The following is a 16,097-nucleotide window of genomic DNA, read 5'->3' as shown; positions in this document are numbered from 1 at the left end:
ATGAGTGAACTCAGCAAGCCCAAGGAAGACCTTCAATGCCAAAACCAGGCCCAGGGCCCAGTGGAGGTGCGGCTCGGGGGGGCTGAGGCAGAGGAGGCCTCAACCTCTCTGGCCTCCTCCTGCCCAGTCTCCTCTTCCTCTGCCATCGCCCATGCAGAGTCCTTGCTAAAGAAGGCTCTGAATGTAATCACAGCTGAATTCCTGGGGTTCCTGCTGCTCAAGTATAGCACCAAGGAGCCAATCTCCCAGGCTGAAACAGAATACGGTTCTCAGGGATAACCAGGCCCACTTACCGGTGGTCTTCCATAAAGCCACACAGTGCCTGCCCCTGGTCTTTAGCGTGTGCATGAAGGAGGTAGACCCCAGGGAGCACATGTACTTTCTGGTCCCCACCCTGAGCCTCACCCTCAAGAGATGCAGAGGGATGGGCAGAGCGTGCCCAAGGCTGGCCTCCTGGTGACGGCCCTGAGCCTGATCCTTCCAGCAAGGGACCTGACACTGAGGAGGAAGTCTGGGGAGCACTTAGCAGGATGGGGCGGGTGTGTCTGGAGTGAGCACTTCATCTCTGGGGAGCCCAGGGAGCTGCTGACCCTAGTGTGGGTGTGGGAGGGGTACCTGGAGTGCCAGCAGGTGCCTGACAGCGACCCTGCTCACTACGAGTTCCTGTGGGGTCCCCGGGCCTATGTGGAGACCAGCAAGTGGCAAGTCAGGCCATTTCTGCTCAGGGTCACACAAAGGGCTTTGAGGGCCTTCCCACCGCTGTCTGCAGAGGCTGAGGGGGAGGAGGAAGAGGGGGCCTGAGCCCGAGCAGCAGCCAGGCTGATCCTTCCCTCTGGGATTGAAGAGGAAGCAGTCGGCCTTCTCAGAAGTGAGGGCCCGGGCCTGTTGGGGACCAGTGTGAAGCATCTCTGTGTTCCTCTTCTCTGCCATGACATGCAGATTCATCTCTTTTCTTTAGAACTTTTCAAACTTTGGCTGTTTTAATAGAAGGCTAAATAAACTTCAGTGTCTTAGCTTTGTGAATGATGCTGATCACAGTGTGTTTGTGCTTACCCAGTTCAAGAACAAGAGTTCTGCTGTTTTTTAAGTGATTGGGAACTCTTCCATTTTGTTTTGTGACCCTGAACAAGATGAAATGGAATTGGAATAGAACTATTTGGGAAATGTGAAAATACTTAACAGTAATATCATTGGGGAAGATTTAAGAGATAAAATGTAATTGAGTTGAGTTCTTGCTTCTTATATTTCTTGTCTGTCATTTAATACAGCTAAGCTATCCCTGTTCAGTTAGACCTTTTTGGGTTATTATTTAAGAAAGTAAAAAAAAAAAAAAGTCTGATCCAGCTTAATAAGTCCCCTGCTCCCTGACTCATTTATTCCACATTTATTACTTCATGGAGCTTCTGCTCTGTGGAAGGCCCTGTGTTAGCAGCGGGGGCATGTTAGCAGGAAACATGGGATCCTTATGTAAACCTACCAAAATTTGGAAATAAATATGTGATTAATTCAATGCTTTTTTAAAGTAATTCATTGGAAGGACTGATGCTGAAGCTGCAGCTCCAATATGTTGTCCATCTGATGTGAAGAGCTGATTCATTGGAAAAGACCCTTGTGCTGGGAGAGATGAAGGGCAGGAGAAGAAGGGTGACCAAGGAAAGAAATGGTCGGATGGCATCATCTACTCAGTGGACAGGAATTTGGTCAAACTCTGGGAGACAGTGAAGGACAGGGAAGCCTGGCATGCTGCAGTCCATAGGATGGCAAAGAATGGGATGTGACTGAACAACAACAAATTCACAGTTTTAAATACAGACAAAGGTTTTATGTAAATAACAATAGCACTCTGTCTGGGGTGAAAAGCATAACATTTGCACTTTGCCTGGGGTGGGGTGGAAATGTATTTTGGAGGCAGGTGGTGCCACATCCATGGGCCTGAGCTCCCAAGAAGCAGGAAAGGCTCCTGACTGACCGACTGATGGAAGAGCTGTCCAGGCGCCATCTGTTCAGGGCCAAGACGGAGGACCTGGGTTCCTCCCAGTGGCACAGTCAGAAGGTGGGTGTTTTTCCAAGGACTGCTGTCCTCCTAAAACCCTCCGGGACAGTTGTGATGTAGACAGGGTGGAAGAGGAAGGAGCATTTTGGATTTTGGGCACTGCAGATGGTGTCCTGGGGGTGATACAGCCAGAGGGACTGAGGATGGTGGAGAGCCCTGAGCCAAGGGGTAGGGATTGAGAGAGTCAATTTCCAGGCAGGTTGATGACAAGTCCAGGTTCCCTGAGGAGGGGAAAGGGGTCTGGGGCTCTCAAGGAGGAGATAGGGGTCTGAATTCTCAAGGAGGAAGAAGGGACAAGTGTTTTTCGCCTTTACATTTCTTAGTCTTAGTCACATAAAATGTGTTTTTCCTTTAAGCCTCAAACTGATGAGTACACAGCAAACAACTCAGCTTAAACTCTGTACTAGGGATTATATAGCAACAATGCTTGAGGACAATTTCTCCTACCTGTAAACCTTCTGACTAATCCTGCTATTTTAGAATGTGTATTACGGGAGTGGGTCTGGTAGGCTCTTTCTATTTTTAAGTTCTAGTCCTGTTATCCTAGAATGTAAATTGTGAGAGTGGGTCTGGTAAGATTTTTACAACCTTGAGGCAGTCCTTTGATTAACTGTAATAACCAATTATAAAAAAGTATATAACTCCCTTGGTAACACCAGCAAAGGGGGCACTGTCCTCCCCCTTCTGATGTCTATGTCAGAAGCTTTCTCTGTCCCTTTTCTTACTTTAATAAAACTCCGCTACACAAAAGCTCTTGAGTGATCAAACCTGGTCCCTGGCCCCTGGTCCCGAAGCTAAATCTTTGGAGATCACGAATCCAACATAATTCACCGTAAGCTATCAGGATGCAGCCTAGGAGTTTGGAGTTGAGCTTCAAGCCAGAACCGCGTGAGGACCACACAGTCCTCACCCTCTGCCCTCCTTCTGGGGTCAATTCTTCTTTCCCTTTCCGTTCCCTATGTGGCAGGGCCAGGCCAGGAGAAAAGGAGACACAGAGATGGGGAACTGGCCTAAGAGCCTCTGGGGTTGGTGAGAAAGCAGCTGAGGTACACAAGACTGTGAAGGCCATTTATACCAAAGCAGCCTCCGGAATCTCGGGTTCCTTCTCTAACCAGCACATTCGTGAAACAAACCACTCTGTTTGCACACCAGGAGGGGCTGGAGTCCTACGTATTTCTCCCTTTTTCATGAAATGTCACACTCTGCACGGCTCCTGATGTGAGTGGGGGTGGTGGACTTCATACAAGGGGCCACCCTTCAGGAAACAAAGTCCAGGAATTCCTTCCTGCCACCTGCTCACTTTAGCTCTCAGAGCAGCACCCTTCCATTGTCTCAGAGCTCTTTGGTCCTCCTGATGGTGCGTTGGAGGCAGCGACCCAAGTGGACCTGCAAGGATGGGGGCACCCTGTCCCTGGTGTCCAGCCCAGAGCTCATGTCACCCCTACTCTGGACCCCTTGCCCCCACTGTCTCCAACCTGGCCTCACTCTCTGCATCTCGGAGCTCTGTGCTTCCTGTCCCTGTCCAGACAACCTCCCAGCCAAAGGTGGCTGCAGGGTTGGCATTCCCTCACAAGTCGTATATGAAGGTCCCCAGATAATAGTCCCCTGTCACGACTGTTGTGAATCAGATAAATGGACAGTTGAGGTCGCTTTTGGTGAGTGTCATGACGGCTAGCAAATAACAACCCTGTGCGATGTGAATAATCACAAAAGGCTATGATTACAAATAACTATTGAAATAATTCCTTAATTCCCAATCTTTGATGAAAGTGATCAGTGAGCCTGGGTGATAGAAGACTATCCTTTCTGAGATTTAGCCAGAAGTGTGTTGCCAGGATGGTGTGTCAGCCACCACAGAGCCAGAGAGGACCTCAGTGTCCACAAACAGGCAGTTGGAGCAGATGAAAGGCTGTAGCAGATGACAGGTGCAGTCACCAGCCTGCTCCCCAGACCCCATCATCCCCAGGCTCAAATGAGGGTGGGAAGTAGCTGGCTTCATCACACAGTCTTGTTTGTCCATGTGTGGGTCAGGGGCATTTCCTCACTGGAGCAGTAAAGGAACCCTGGCAATTGAAATCCAGAATGCAGTGGTTGTTCATTCTCCTCTGCATTACTGTGCAATGCACAAATATTCTAATCACAATAGCAGTGGTAAATGTTTACTAGTTCTGTTCCGTTTATTCACTGGGACAAGAAGATGATCTGACTTGTCAAAATAACCATCAGGGCACAGAAGCCTTAAGATATAGCTTTGTGATTGAGTCCAACAAAAATACGTGGGAATCATACACCTGGAACTTCTGACAGGGGCAGGGATCGCCCCTGCCCATGACTTCAACCTCCAAAGGCTAAGTCTCTATGTCTAACTTGCCTTTCATTCTGTTGTTCACTTCTACCTTAACATAATGTGAAGTCAAATGTAAATAGCTAGATGTGGCTACTGTGGACATTCCTGCTGTGAAACTACAGAAGTTACTCTTAAGAACTGGAAATACAACTTCCCTTGTGGGTCACTGGGAGTGGTGGCAGGTGGGGTCATGAGTCACTGGGAGTGGTCGTACAGGGAGTCATAGATCTCTGGGAGTGGTGGCAGGTGGGGTCATGGGTCAGTGGAGGTGGTGATCATCGGGGTCACTCTACCCTCTGGTTCAAGGACCATGCATCTTACCTCGTGGGGAACTAAGGATGGCAGATATTGAGCATGTCCAATCCCTGGAGGGTGACACCCCAGCACCATGGGCTCTCATATCCCAGTGTGCACCCCACGTGTGCTTTGCAGAGGCCATTCCACTGTTCCAGAAGACCAGGAGCTTCTGGATGGTGGGGGCTGAGATAGCGACTTTGGATCCCATGGCCACTTGCCCTCTGAGCCCGGTGTGCTGTTAGAGGATCTCTTGGACTTGCATGGTTTTCTGAAATACCCTGTGTCAGCCAGTTCTGCTTTCTGTGAGCCCTCAGAGTGGTGCCAGACAAGGTGCTGCAAGCAGGAAAGCGAACCCGCATCTAGAATGTGTACCTATCAGTTTCAGTAAAGATGAACCTCTCCTCCTACAAGGATGGAACTGAGATGCTGTGATCAACTCACCATTAGTGGCTCAATGATCTTGTGGCGGGCCGGTGCCACTGAGGGATCCGCATCACTCTGTCCATGGTAGGGCAAACACCTGGTAGGCGCCGTAGCTCATCTGGCCTGCTGGTGGCGCCTGCGCTGCTGAGCCCAGATGCAGCACCACCCTGGGCCCCATGGCTCCTCCACGCATGAGAGCACTGGGCAGCCCTGAGGGACCACTGACAGAGGCTGGGCGCTCTCAGTTCTTCAGGCATCGGGTCTTCAGCGATGTTTCTTGCCTCTTGTATGCTGCATGCTTTTGTGAGTAGTAAGAGGCAATGCAGGTATCTTCCTTTTTGGTGTCTCTTCCTATCGGTTCGTTGATGTACCCCTTCTCCAAGCCTACTTGTGGCAATCTACCAAAATGTCTCATTCTAACCTGACTGACTGGCCAATCCATTTTCCATCATCTTTAAGCCTATATCTATTCTTGGCTCGAGCCATTTCCTTTGTCCATATATAGTGGATCCCTAGAGGCACCATCAGAAGTTGCATCCACTGGGAACGCATTTCTGCTTGCCCCCGTCTCTATGGCCACGTGTGGTGGAGGTGTATTGCAGAGGAGTCCATTTACACCTGCAGTTTCAGTTCAGCCAACCCACTCCTCATCTCTGCTCAGCATTTCTACACCCCCAGCACCTGGTCAGGAAAGAACTTCCTGGCCCATTAATCTCCAGGAATAAACTGAGGCAGAGGTGCTTGTGACACATTGGCAGGTCATATTGGGGTTTAGCTCACCTTCTTGTAATCTATGGCCCTGCTTGGGTCTGGTCTCCTCAGAGACACCACTTCTGTTTTGTGGTGGATTACTGTTGCAGTCGCCTCCCTTTGTGGGTCTGACAGAACCTAGCTCATGAGGACCAATGGCTGCATGCTGTATGCCGACGAGGTGGCCATGTGTTCCAGTGAAAAAAAAACAAACCTGGCAAAGCAGTTGCTATCGAGTGGGTGGTGGTCCACAGTCCTCCTTAGGAGCCTGTAGGTTTGAGTAGGGTCCAGACCGCTGAGGAGGTATGGTGGGGCCCACCTGCCTGCATCCTTTTGGTGTTAAGGGTGTCATTAATGTTGCACATCTCCCAAACCAGAGGGAATCTTGGTTTGCATTTACTCTCACAGTCAGGTGCAGGGAGTGCACTTGGTCTCCCCCGCTCTGATAGCTTCGGTACTGATGGCCTTGTGTGCACTCAGGGCTTGTGCCCATCATCAAGCACATCTGTTCTAATCACACATCTGCAGATGGCAGGCAGGAGCTCTCTGGGTCAGATCTAGGCCAGAACTCCATATGTTCCTGTGCACACATGCTCCCCCTCCACTGCGGACATTGATGGGATGAAGGCCTGACTATCACTTCCCACAGCATCCCGTTTCTAGACGTCCTTACAATGTTTGCGTCTTTCCTCTCTCTTCCGCATTCAGTCACCAAGGTGAACAATGTGGGTTTCTTTGTGGGACAGACTTGGGGAATGATGGCTGCATGCATCTGCCAGGGTGTTGCAGAGTCTTTACTCATGAGGATCCCTCCTTCCCTTTGGTGAATGGGTTCCGTGTCTGACAATTGACTCAGGTCTGGGAACTGGGGAAGACCCCATGATGCTTTTGGAGCACTCTCCTGCATCCTCCTGCTCACTCAACTTTGTTGTCTATCAGAAAGTAAGGAGTCTGCCTGCAATGTGGGAGACCTGGGTTTGATCCCTGGGTGAGGAAGATCCTCTGGAGAAGGAAATGGCAATCCACTCTAGTATTCTTGCCTGGAGAATTCCATGGACAGAGGAGCCTGGCAGGCTACAGTTAATGGGGTCCCAAAGAGTCAGACATGACTGAGTGATGAACATTTTCACTAGTACTATTTAAGTCACAGATTTGTGGACGGCCCATCTCTCTTGACCCTAAGAACACCATGTCCTATAAGCAAGCTCTATACCTCTCTGCAGATCAGAGCCTCTCACTGCCACATTAGTGTTGTTGATTTTACAATAATAGAGATCACATTCCTTTTCAAATTTAAGTGCCACCTGCTGAATTGAAGGGGATGTGATCAAAAACTTCCAGGTTTGTGTGTGTCTGTGTGTGTGTGTGTAGAATTACAAGAAACTGTCTCTGGAGTCGACCCCTGCACAGGAATAATGCCAGAGTTTTCTGCCCACAGGGGCTGCTGTGGGCACTGTCCTCCTATGGCTTTCCAGGGTCTGACAAACCAAATGTCACTTCTGGCACTAGCTGTGAACACACATGAGGCAGCTTGGGGATTTTAACCAATCAACCCTGTCATGACTTTAAGAGGATGGTGATTCCATATCAGGGAGGACTGAGAGCAGTTGATGAAATTTAACTTTTACTCTTTATATTATTCTGAGGGAAACAGGAAAGCTGGTATTACTGAGAAACAATATGAACTTGCACAGCAAAAATTCTAGCAAACCCACCAAAAATAAATAAATAAATAAAACATATAAGAACCAGTTAATGAGTTCAGCCAGTATGCAGGATATGAGATCAATGTTGTAAAAAACCAATTACATTTCTATATAGCAGCAATGAATCATCCCAAAGTGAACCTGAGAGAACAACTCCGTTCAGCATCGAATCCAAAGGAAGGAAATTCTTCAGAAGAAGACTAATAGACAAACAAAAGATGTGTGTGACTTGCACACTGAAAAGTACAAAACTTTGCTGAGTGGAGTTTACAAACATCTATAAGAGAGAGGGTCTCTCTGTTCATGAGTCAGGAGGTGTGATGCTGTCAGACGGTGGTTCCTTCCAGCTTGATGTGAGTCTCTTCAGTCCCTCCCCAAATGCCCAGAGACTTTTCTGTAAAAATGGAGAAGCTGATTCAAAAATGACAATGCAAAAGACCCAGAATAGACACAAAATGTGGTGGGGGGTGAGGGGACGATGGAAGACTTATTTGCTTCGTGATTTCAAAACCCAGAGTTATGATAGAGGCATCATGACAATACAGTTTTCTTGTAATTGTAAATGTAGAGCTCAAAGGGACAGAATTGAGAGTTCATAAATAAGCTCATATATTTATGGTTCATGGATTTTTTTTTCAAGGTGCTAAATCCATATGGAAAGGATAAATCCACTTTTCAACAAGTCGGGGATCCACCTGCAAAAAATGTGAGTTTGCACCACTTTCTCCGAACATACACAAAAACTAATTCTTCTGAGAAAATGCTCATGACTTTGCCTTTAGACAATATTTTCCCAAATAGAACACTAAAGCCCAATGCCTGAAAGGAAAACAAAAATCAATACAGCGTAATTAATCGAAAATCAAAACTGTTTTCTCATATCCTTGCAATGGAATTCTGGTTAGGAATAAAAAGAAAAGAATGACAAATGTGTGGTATAGCATGGATCAAGGAAATAAGTCATGTGACTCCTTTTCTATGCAATTTCCAGGAAAGGCAAATCAATAGAGATGGGAAGAAGAGCAATGACCGCGTGGGAGTGGGCTGGGCAATCAGGGATTAACTGTAGGTGGGCAGAGGTCATCTTCCTGAATGATAGAAATGTCCCAAAACTGGACTGTGATGAAGGCTGCATGACTTAGGAAACTGACTAGCAATCACTGAATTGTACCTTTTCCATGGGTGAATTCTAGGGTATGCAAATTACACTTCACTGAAGTTGAACAGTGCTTCTATCCGACCCTGGGCTCTCTGAGACAAGGAAGAAGACCTTCTTCCAGCAGGTTCTGGGCCTCATATCAGGGCAGAGTCACTCTTCCTCTGAGGAAACACTTAGAGATGTGGGTATAGAACACCTAGCTCCCTACCCCATTCAAATGTAATGCGACAGGCACCCAGGATGACTTCCTTTGTTTCCCCAGGAAGAGAACTCTCTGGCTTTACCCAGGATCCAAAAGGACGCTGCTCAGCAATGTCCCCTTTCAGACTTTCCCTCATCCTTGAGACACACCGTCTGCAGGTCTGAGGGCTGCCACTGTAGCTGGCCAAAATCTTGGCTTTCTCTGTCCACTGAAGACGAATGAAAAACATGGAGACAAAGTGTGGAGGCAATGGACAGGTGGCTTTCATTCTCAGCCAGCAGAGAGGGGAACAGAGTAGGCTCCTGCCTCAAAAACTGAGCCCCCTGTCCATGAGGAATCTAGGGGCTGATATAAGATGAGGGCTCCCAGTCAGGACTCAGTGATGAGGAACAAAGGTGTTAGGATCTTGATTTCTTCGTCTTGCATTGCTTCAAAGTCAGCCATAGACTGGTACCAGTAACCCAGTAATTGATCCTGGCAGTTTGGTGACTCTGTGGCCTATTTTCTGATATGTAACTACAAGGGGAAGGGTGTTGTAAGGGTAAACACCAGATGCACGATGTATTTAGCATAGAGTCAAAGAAAAATAGATGTGAAGTATAGCTCCTGTGGGCTTCCCTGGTAGCTCTGCTGGTAAAGACTCCATGTGCGATGCAGGAGACCCCACTTCAATTCCTGGGTGGGATCACTGGAGAAGGGCTAGGCTACCCACTCCAGTATTCTTGGGCTTCCCCTGTGGCTCAGCTGGTTAAGAATCCACCTGCAATGTGGGAGACCCAGAAGCTCCCCTGGAGAAGGGAATGGCTACCCTCTCCAGTACTCTGGCCTGGAGAATTCCATGGACTATACCATCTATGGGATCACAAAGGGTTGGACACATCTGAGTGACTTTCACACTTTCATAGCTCCTGTACAGTTAGGGTGCAGAAAGGAAACATTAGTTATAGATATGCAGAGTTAGGAGCAGTTAAATTGAAAAAAAAAAAAAAAAACCACTAGGAATGTTCAGGCCTGCTCACTGTTCTCCTTACATTCTTCTCAGGAAAGGGTAAAAAAAACAACTCGTTCTTCTTGTTTTCAATTTCACTGCAACATTACCACCCAGCCTCATCGCAATCATCTCCCACAGAAGGAATCCAGCTTCCCAAAGCCCCAAACCACCCTGCCTCAGGCACCCACCACCTCACACTGTGTTGCCTTGTTGTGAGGGACTAGGGGACGTCTCTCCACCGTCCTCATGTGACTGCAGCTCCTAGACCATCGCTCTAGGTGTGGGCGTGTTCTGCTTCTTCTACTGTCCCCTCTGCTAACACGGCCTTCCACAGAGCAGAGGCTCCCTGAGACTCTGGGGGAGAATAAGCCAGTGAGCAAGGTACTTACTTATTAACTGCAACCAATTTTACCATAATTTCTTAAATAACTAATGCAAATCCAAATAAACATAGATCTTTTAGTTTTATAGATTAACAGATGACAAAAGGTTTTAGAATTAACTTTTATTTTTTATTCTCTATTTCCTTATATTTTTTTCCACATGCCCAGCAGTTTTGAGGATCTCAGTTCCCCAACCAGAGATTGAACCTGGGCCCCAGCAGCAAGTGCTGAGTCCTAACCACTGCACTGTCAGAGAATTCCCAATTCTTCTATTTCTTCACTCCATTAATTTTATTGTTCTTTCCCATTTCCAAAAAAATTCCTATTCCAATGAAATGTTAGCTTCCTCAGGGTCACAAAATAAAATAGGAGAGTTCCCAGGCTCTTTTACGAAAGAACAAAACTCCTATCCTTAAACTGGGTAAGTATTAATACATGTGTGATCATTGTTATTCAAAAAGTTAGATATTGAAGGTTATTAAGTCTTCAGCTGAAAAAAAAAAAATTTGAAAAATTCCTAAGGAAAACAGAGATGAATCTCCATGTCACTGTGGAAAGAAGGAACCCAAAGATGCTACACACCGTGTCCCTGCAACTGGCCCAGGCCCTCAAGACTGAGAAGGCTGACCGCTCCCTCTTCAGTCACGGAGGGAAGAGTCAGCCCCTCTTCCTGCCCCCAGGACATGCTGTTGCACGTGGACCTGGAAGGAGTCTGGCTGCTGCTCTGGCTCAGGGCCCCTCTTCCTCCTCCCTCTCAGCCTCTGCAGATGGGAGTGGGAAGGACCTGGAAGCCCCTTGATTGATTTTGAGCAGATGCTCTAGGACGTGCTGCTTGCTGGTCTCCTCATAGGCCTGGGGACCCACAGGAACTGGTAGCGAGAAGGGTCACTGCAGGGCACCTACTGATATTCCAGGTGCCCCTCCTGAACCCACTTGGGTCAGCACTCCCTGGGGTCCCCATAGATGTAGTGCTCCCTCCAGGGGTATACGCCCATGTCGTTCAGGGTTTCCCAGATCTCCTCATGGGCGCAGTTGCCCTCCAGGAGGATCATGGCTAGAACCACCACCAGGAGGCTGGCCTTGGGCATGCTGTGCCCATCACTCACCAGCCCATTGCAGGCGAGGCCCAGGGAGGGGACTAGCATGTAGATGCTCTTCCTGCGGTCCACCTCCCTCACGTCCATGCCGAAAACCAGCTGCAGGCACTCCGAGGCTTGGCGGAAGGCCTCAGGGAAGTGGTGCCCGTCCTCTCTGAGGACCATGTTCAGGATTTCATCCTTCGTGGTTGGCTCCTTGGTGTGATACTTGAGGAGCAGGAAGCACACCAGCTCCAGCACCAGCAGATGCAGTGGGTCTGGGTGCGTGGACTTGGCACCTTCCTGGTCCCACTGGGTGCTCTCGGCCCCTCATCTTGGCTGCTGGAGGCCTCATCTTTGGATTGGCTCCATGGAGCGGCAGCTGTGGTGGTGGGGGAGGCACCCTGAGGGCTCGGCAGGGGGCGGGAAATGGGTGCTTCCACATCAGCCAGCTCCAGCTCCTCCAGGGTGCCCAGGAACAGGACAGAGGAGGAGGAGGAAAGCAAGGAGAAGGGGGAAAGCTATGCGGCCTCCGCCTCCTCCTCCTCCTCCTCCTTCTCCCACTAAATGAACTGTCCCACCACTGGGCTCTCAGCCTCCCTTGGGTCCTGAAGGTTGGCCTCACTCTCCTCATGGAGCTCACTCATCCCAGGCATGACTGGGATCAAACCACAGACAGAAGTGAGGCAGGGGGACAGATGGGGACCACGGGCCTGTGGGAGAGAGGGGGTGTGAATGGCCTCAGCTGAGAAACCCACCCTGGGTGGACAGACACAGGCCACTGACAGGTCTCCTCTTGAGCGGTGCTCTCGGGCCTCACAGGGATGTTCCCCTGGGCAGGCTGTCTTCTGTTAAAGCGAAGGAGGAAGTGAGGTGTCTCCCAAGGGTGCAGTCAGCACAGCCCGAGGTTCCGGGGCTGATACGGTGAGGGGAATTGGGCCTTGTGGGGTCCCGTCTGTTCTGGGGTGGGAGTCCCTGATGCACACTCAAGGGACCCACCTCACCTAGACTCCTGGCACTGCCTGGACCGCCTCTGCTCTGCAAGCTGCGGACAGAAGCTTCAGACCTGTGTTTTCACCTCTCGGTTCCTGGAGCCCCTGTGAGAGGAAACAAGGGGGTACCTCGGCCATAGACTGTGGCATGGCGCTGGGGCCCTTGGTGCTGACAGGAGGACTGGGCTGGACTCGGTGAGGTTCCCCTTGTCCTGAGGTGACTGGTTCCCCCCTGTGCTCACAGAGGGCCCTCCACTTCCTCCTGGCAGTGTCTGGGCCCTCCTGTCTGTTCTCCTGAGGCAAAATTCTCAAGACAATTTCCCTGTACTGAAAGGAAGAAAGAGAGGGGCCCTGAATACTGGTCACGCCTGCCCAGGGGCTAACAGGGCTCACAAGGGACAACAAGGGGTGGCCAAACTCTGTGGAGTGCCTCTGTGCTGGGACGACGGGGAGTCACGTGAGTCTCCACCTTGACACCCTGAAAGGACCCTCTGTTGACTGTGACCCATCTCCTTAAGCAAAGGCCTTAACATTCATGACACCAGAAGTGAGAACACTCAATGCACCCACCTATTCTGGGCCACCCTGTGTCAACAAAGGGACACGGCAGGCTGGGCTCCATGTACTGGGTGTGAGGGGGGGTCTCCCCAGTGTTCCCCCGACCTCTGCGTGGGCCTGAGTCCAGACCCTCAAAGGAAGGCCCCTGGCCTTGACCAACCATCTGGCTGAGGAGGTGGGCCTCAGGGTTCCGATGGTTTCTAGGGCGGTAGGAGGGATTTCTGTGGCCCCCTCTCTGTGGTGGGGATTGGGGTTCCCCACTTCTCCTCAGGGTCCTCACCGTGACTCCCGGTGACGCTGGGACTCCTCCTGCTGCTGAGCAGACATGCTCCCCAGATGGCTGCCCCAGTGAAGTCCCCTCCAGGCCCGCCTCCACCACAGGCGCTCCCCACCCCCACCACGCAGGGTCCCCACTGTTCTGGGGGAGGCTGATCCTCAGTCCATCCTCAGGACCTTCGCTCTGATTGCCATCCAGCCTGGCCTGACCCATGCTGACTGAGTTCCCCTGAAGCCTGAGCCCTCCAGAAACCCCCAGAGCTCCCTTCCAAGTACCTTGGCAGCAAGAGTGCATCACCCTGGCCTCCATGCTGGGCTCCAGCGGGGACACAGCAGACCGCCCTGCAGGGAGGTTCCCTTCTTTCTGAGCAGGGGACCCGGCAGTCCTCCCCAAGGGCAGGCTCAGGCCTTTCCTGCCCAGGCTCACCCTGGGGTCCCTCGAACTCAGTCCCATCCCCCCGAACCCTGAGGTGCTGCAGTTGGGAGGGGGATGTTTCCTAGCGACCTTCCTAGGTGACCTCCTCCGGGTCCTCCCTCACTGTCTGATGGAGCCCAGGCCCCTCCCTCTGCCCACCTACAGCCTCTTGACCCCTCAACCCAGACCTGCAGCTGGTCCAGATGGAGAGGCTGCCCTCAGGGGGCAGCACCTGGAGCCACACGCCCAGGCTCCAGGGTGACAGCAGAGCCGGAGAGGGGGACGCTGGGTTCTGGAGTCCAGGGGCTGACTCTCCCTCAGGGTCTCCACCTAACATCCCTGCAGGTCCTAGTGGCCCGTCTTCATGCAGACAGTCCACTCCTCACACCAGGACCCCAACCTCTCTAAGACCCAGATGCAGAAGCTGGGACACACCACATTTGCTCCTCTCACCTGGGGGTCTCCCAGGCCTGGAGGCAGGGGCGGGTTTTGCTGGGGTCACCTCTGTTCTGGGGTCCGGGGCCCCCTAAATCCTCCCTCAGCGTCCTCATGTTCACTTTGCTCCCATGTAACCCTCCCCTCTGCCCACCTGCGTGCCCACCCCTGTCCCAGGCTCCCAGTCTCTCTGGGACCCAGATGAGGAAGTTGGCACAGGCTGCTTATCCTGCCCTGCGGCCTCCCACAGCTGAGCGCAGGGCCAGGTTCTCTGGGACACTCCAGGCTCACCCATATTCTGGAGTCCAGGGTCCCCTCAGTGCACCCTCAGGGTCCTCACTTTCTGACCCAGTAGTCCCTAGGCTTCTCATCTGCCCACCTGACCCCCCTCCCACCCCACGGCAACAAGTCGCAGTCTGGCTGAGACCTAATGCGAATGTCAGGACGCCCTGCCACGTGCCCATCCGCCTGGGGCCTCCCAGGCCTGACGGCAGGGCTGGGCTTCTCTGGACACCCCACTTTCCTACTCCCCACTTTTCAGGGCTCCAAGAGCCCTTCACTCCTGCCTCTGCTCCTCATCTCGGCTCCCTTCAGGACCTGGGCTCCTCCCTCTGCCCACTTGAATTTTCTGCCCTGAGACTCAGGCCCTCCCCCTCCGGTCCCCATTGCAACAAGCCCACTCGGGGTCTCCCAGGAAGGATGCAGATCCTGTGGGGTCTTAGTCCTCCCTCAGGCTCCTCTCCTGACACCACCCCCCCCCATATGTCTGGCTTCCTCTCTACTGGACTGGACCCTCCTCCCAGACCCAGGCCCGCAGTTTCTCACACCTCTGAGGCAGACAGAAGTCGGGTGACATCACATTGGAATCCGTGGCTCAGGGCCTGCCAGGGCTGAGCTGGGAGTGGAGCTGGATTCTCTGGAGCCCCTGGGCAGAGGCCCCTCCCCAGAACTCACTCCTGAGGGTCCTCACTTGGGAGTCCTTGAGGAAATGCTGGCTGCAACGGGCTCCCTCCCAGTCGGGTCTGCAACTCCATGCAGCTGCACCCCGAGTGCAGAGTGACTCTGTGTCCCAGACTGGAAGCTGGAGGGGGGGCTGCAGCGCCCCTGGCTGCAGAGGAGGGTCCCCGAGGAAGCACACCTTCCAGTGTTGCCTCCCTGCCCGCAGCCAGACTTAGTTTGTTCTAAGGTTCCTTCTCTGCAAGGAAGAGGCTGAGCAGCGGGGTCTGGGGAGGTCTTTTGAATCAAGTTTTCTAACTTTTCACAGTTCAGAGCACTGATTTTCACCCTCATAAGCTGCCTTCAGTGTCCGAATTATGTTTCACATCTTGCCAAATTTCAGGAAAGAGCATCCACTCTTACGCTGCCTGACTCACTCTGATGCTCAAATCTGTTCTCTTATTTCTAGTGCAATCTTTATCTGCTGTTTAAAGCGTACATCTCGGAAAGGCCAGTCCTCACCCTAAGGTGAGGTGATTTCAAGTGGTTATTAGCACAGACACTGCAGCCCTGCTGCCTCAATCGCCCCATTCTTTGTGCTGTCCTGATCTTACCCTGTGGCTTCTGGCATCTGTGGTCTGAGACACTGTCTCCCAATTTACACAATGAAATATGGGCAGAAGCTTAAACTTTCCTGTTACCCATCCAGTCACCTGCTTCTATGCAGGCTACAGCTATATAGATATAAATACATTTAATTTCGTTCACTCTCCCTTCTTAGTGTCTCAAGATTTCTTTTGGGGACGGAAGACAGAAGCTCAAGATTAACTGTCCTTTTGGTAGATAAGTTTATAGCACTAATCTTTTAAATCTATATATAAAAAAAAAGGAACATTGGTATTGTCACAGAATTCTGTTTCCCATAATTGGATCTGCTCTCCTGCTCTATTCATTGGGGAACTCTTGAACTTGAGTCTACCAGTAAGCTTGTGTAATGCCTCCATAGAGATCTTGTCTACATATTTGTTAGGATTCTTTTTAGATAACTTTTGCAATTTATTGCAGTTTTAAAATGAGGCATTTTCTATTACATGTTCT

General features: G+C 51.0%; 1 pseudogene; it reads left to right on the top strand.

Moving 5' to 3' along the window:
• On the top strand, positions 1 to 801 carry LOC138929985 (melanoma-associated antigen 9-like; annotated as a pseudogene).
• The last annotated feature ends 15,296 nt before the right edge of the window (positions 802 to 16,097 follow it).

Source organism: Ovis canadensis, chromosome X (genome assembly GCF_042477335.2).
Source record: "Ovis canadensis isolate MfBH-ARS-UI-01 breed Bighorn chromosome X, ARS-UI_OviCan_v2, whole genome shotgun sequence".
Classification (NCBI taxonomy): Eukaryota; Metazoa; Chordata; class Mammalia; order Artiodactyla; family Bovidae; genus Ovis; species Ovis canadensis.
Note: the sequence above shows the minus strand (reverse complement) of the source record. Positions and strands in the feature narration are given on the sequence as shown.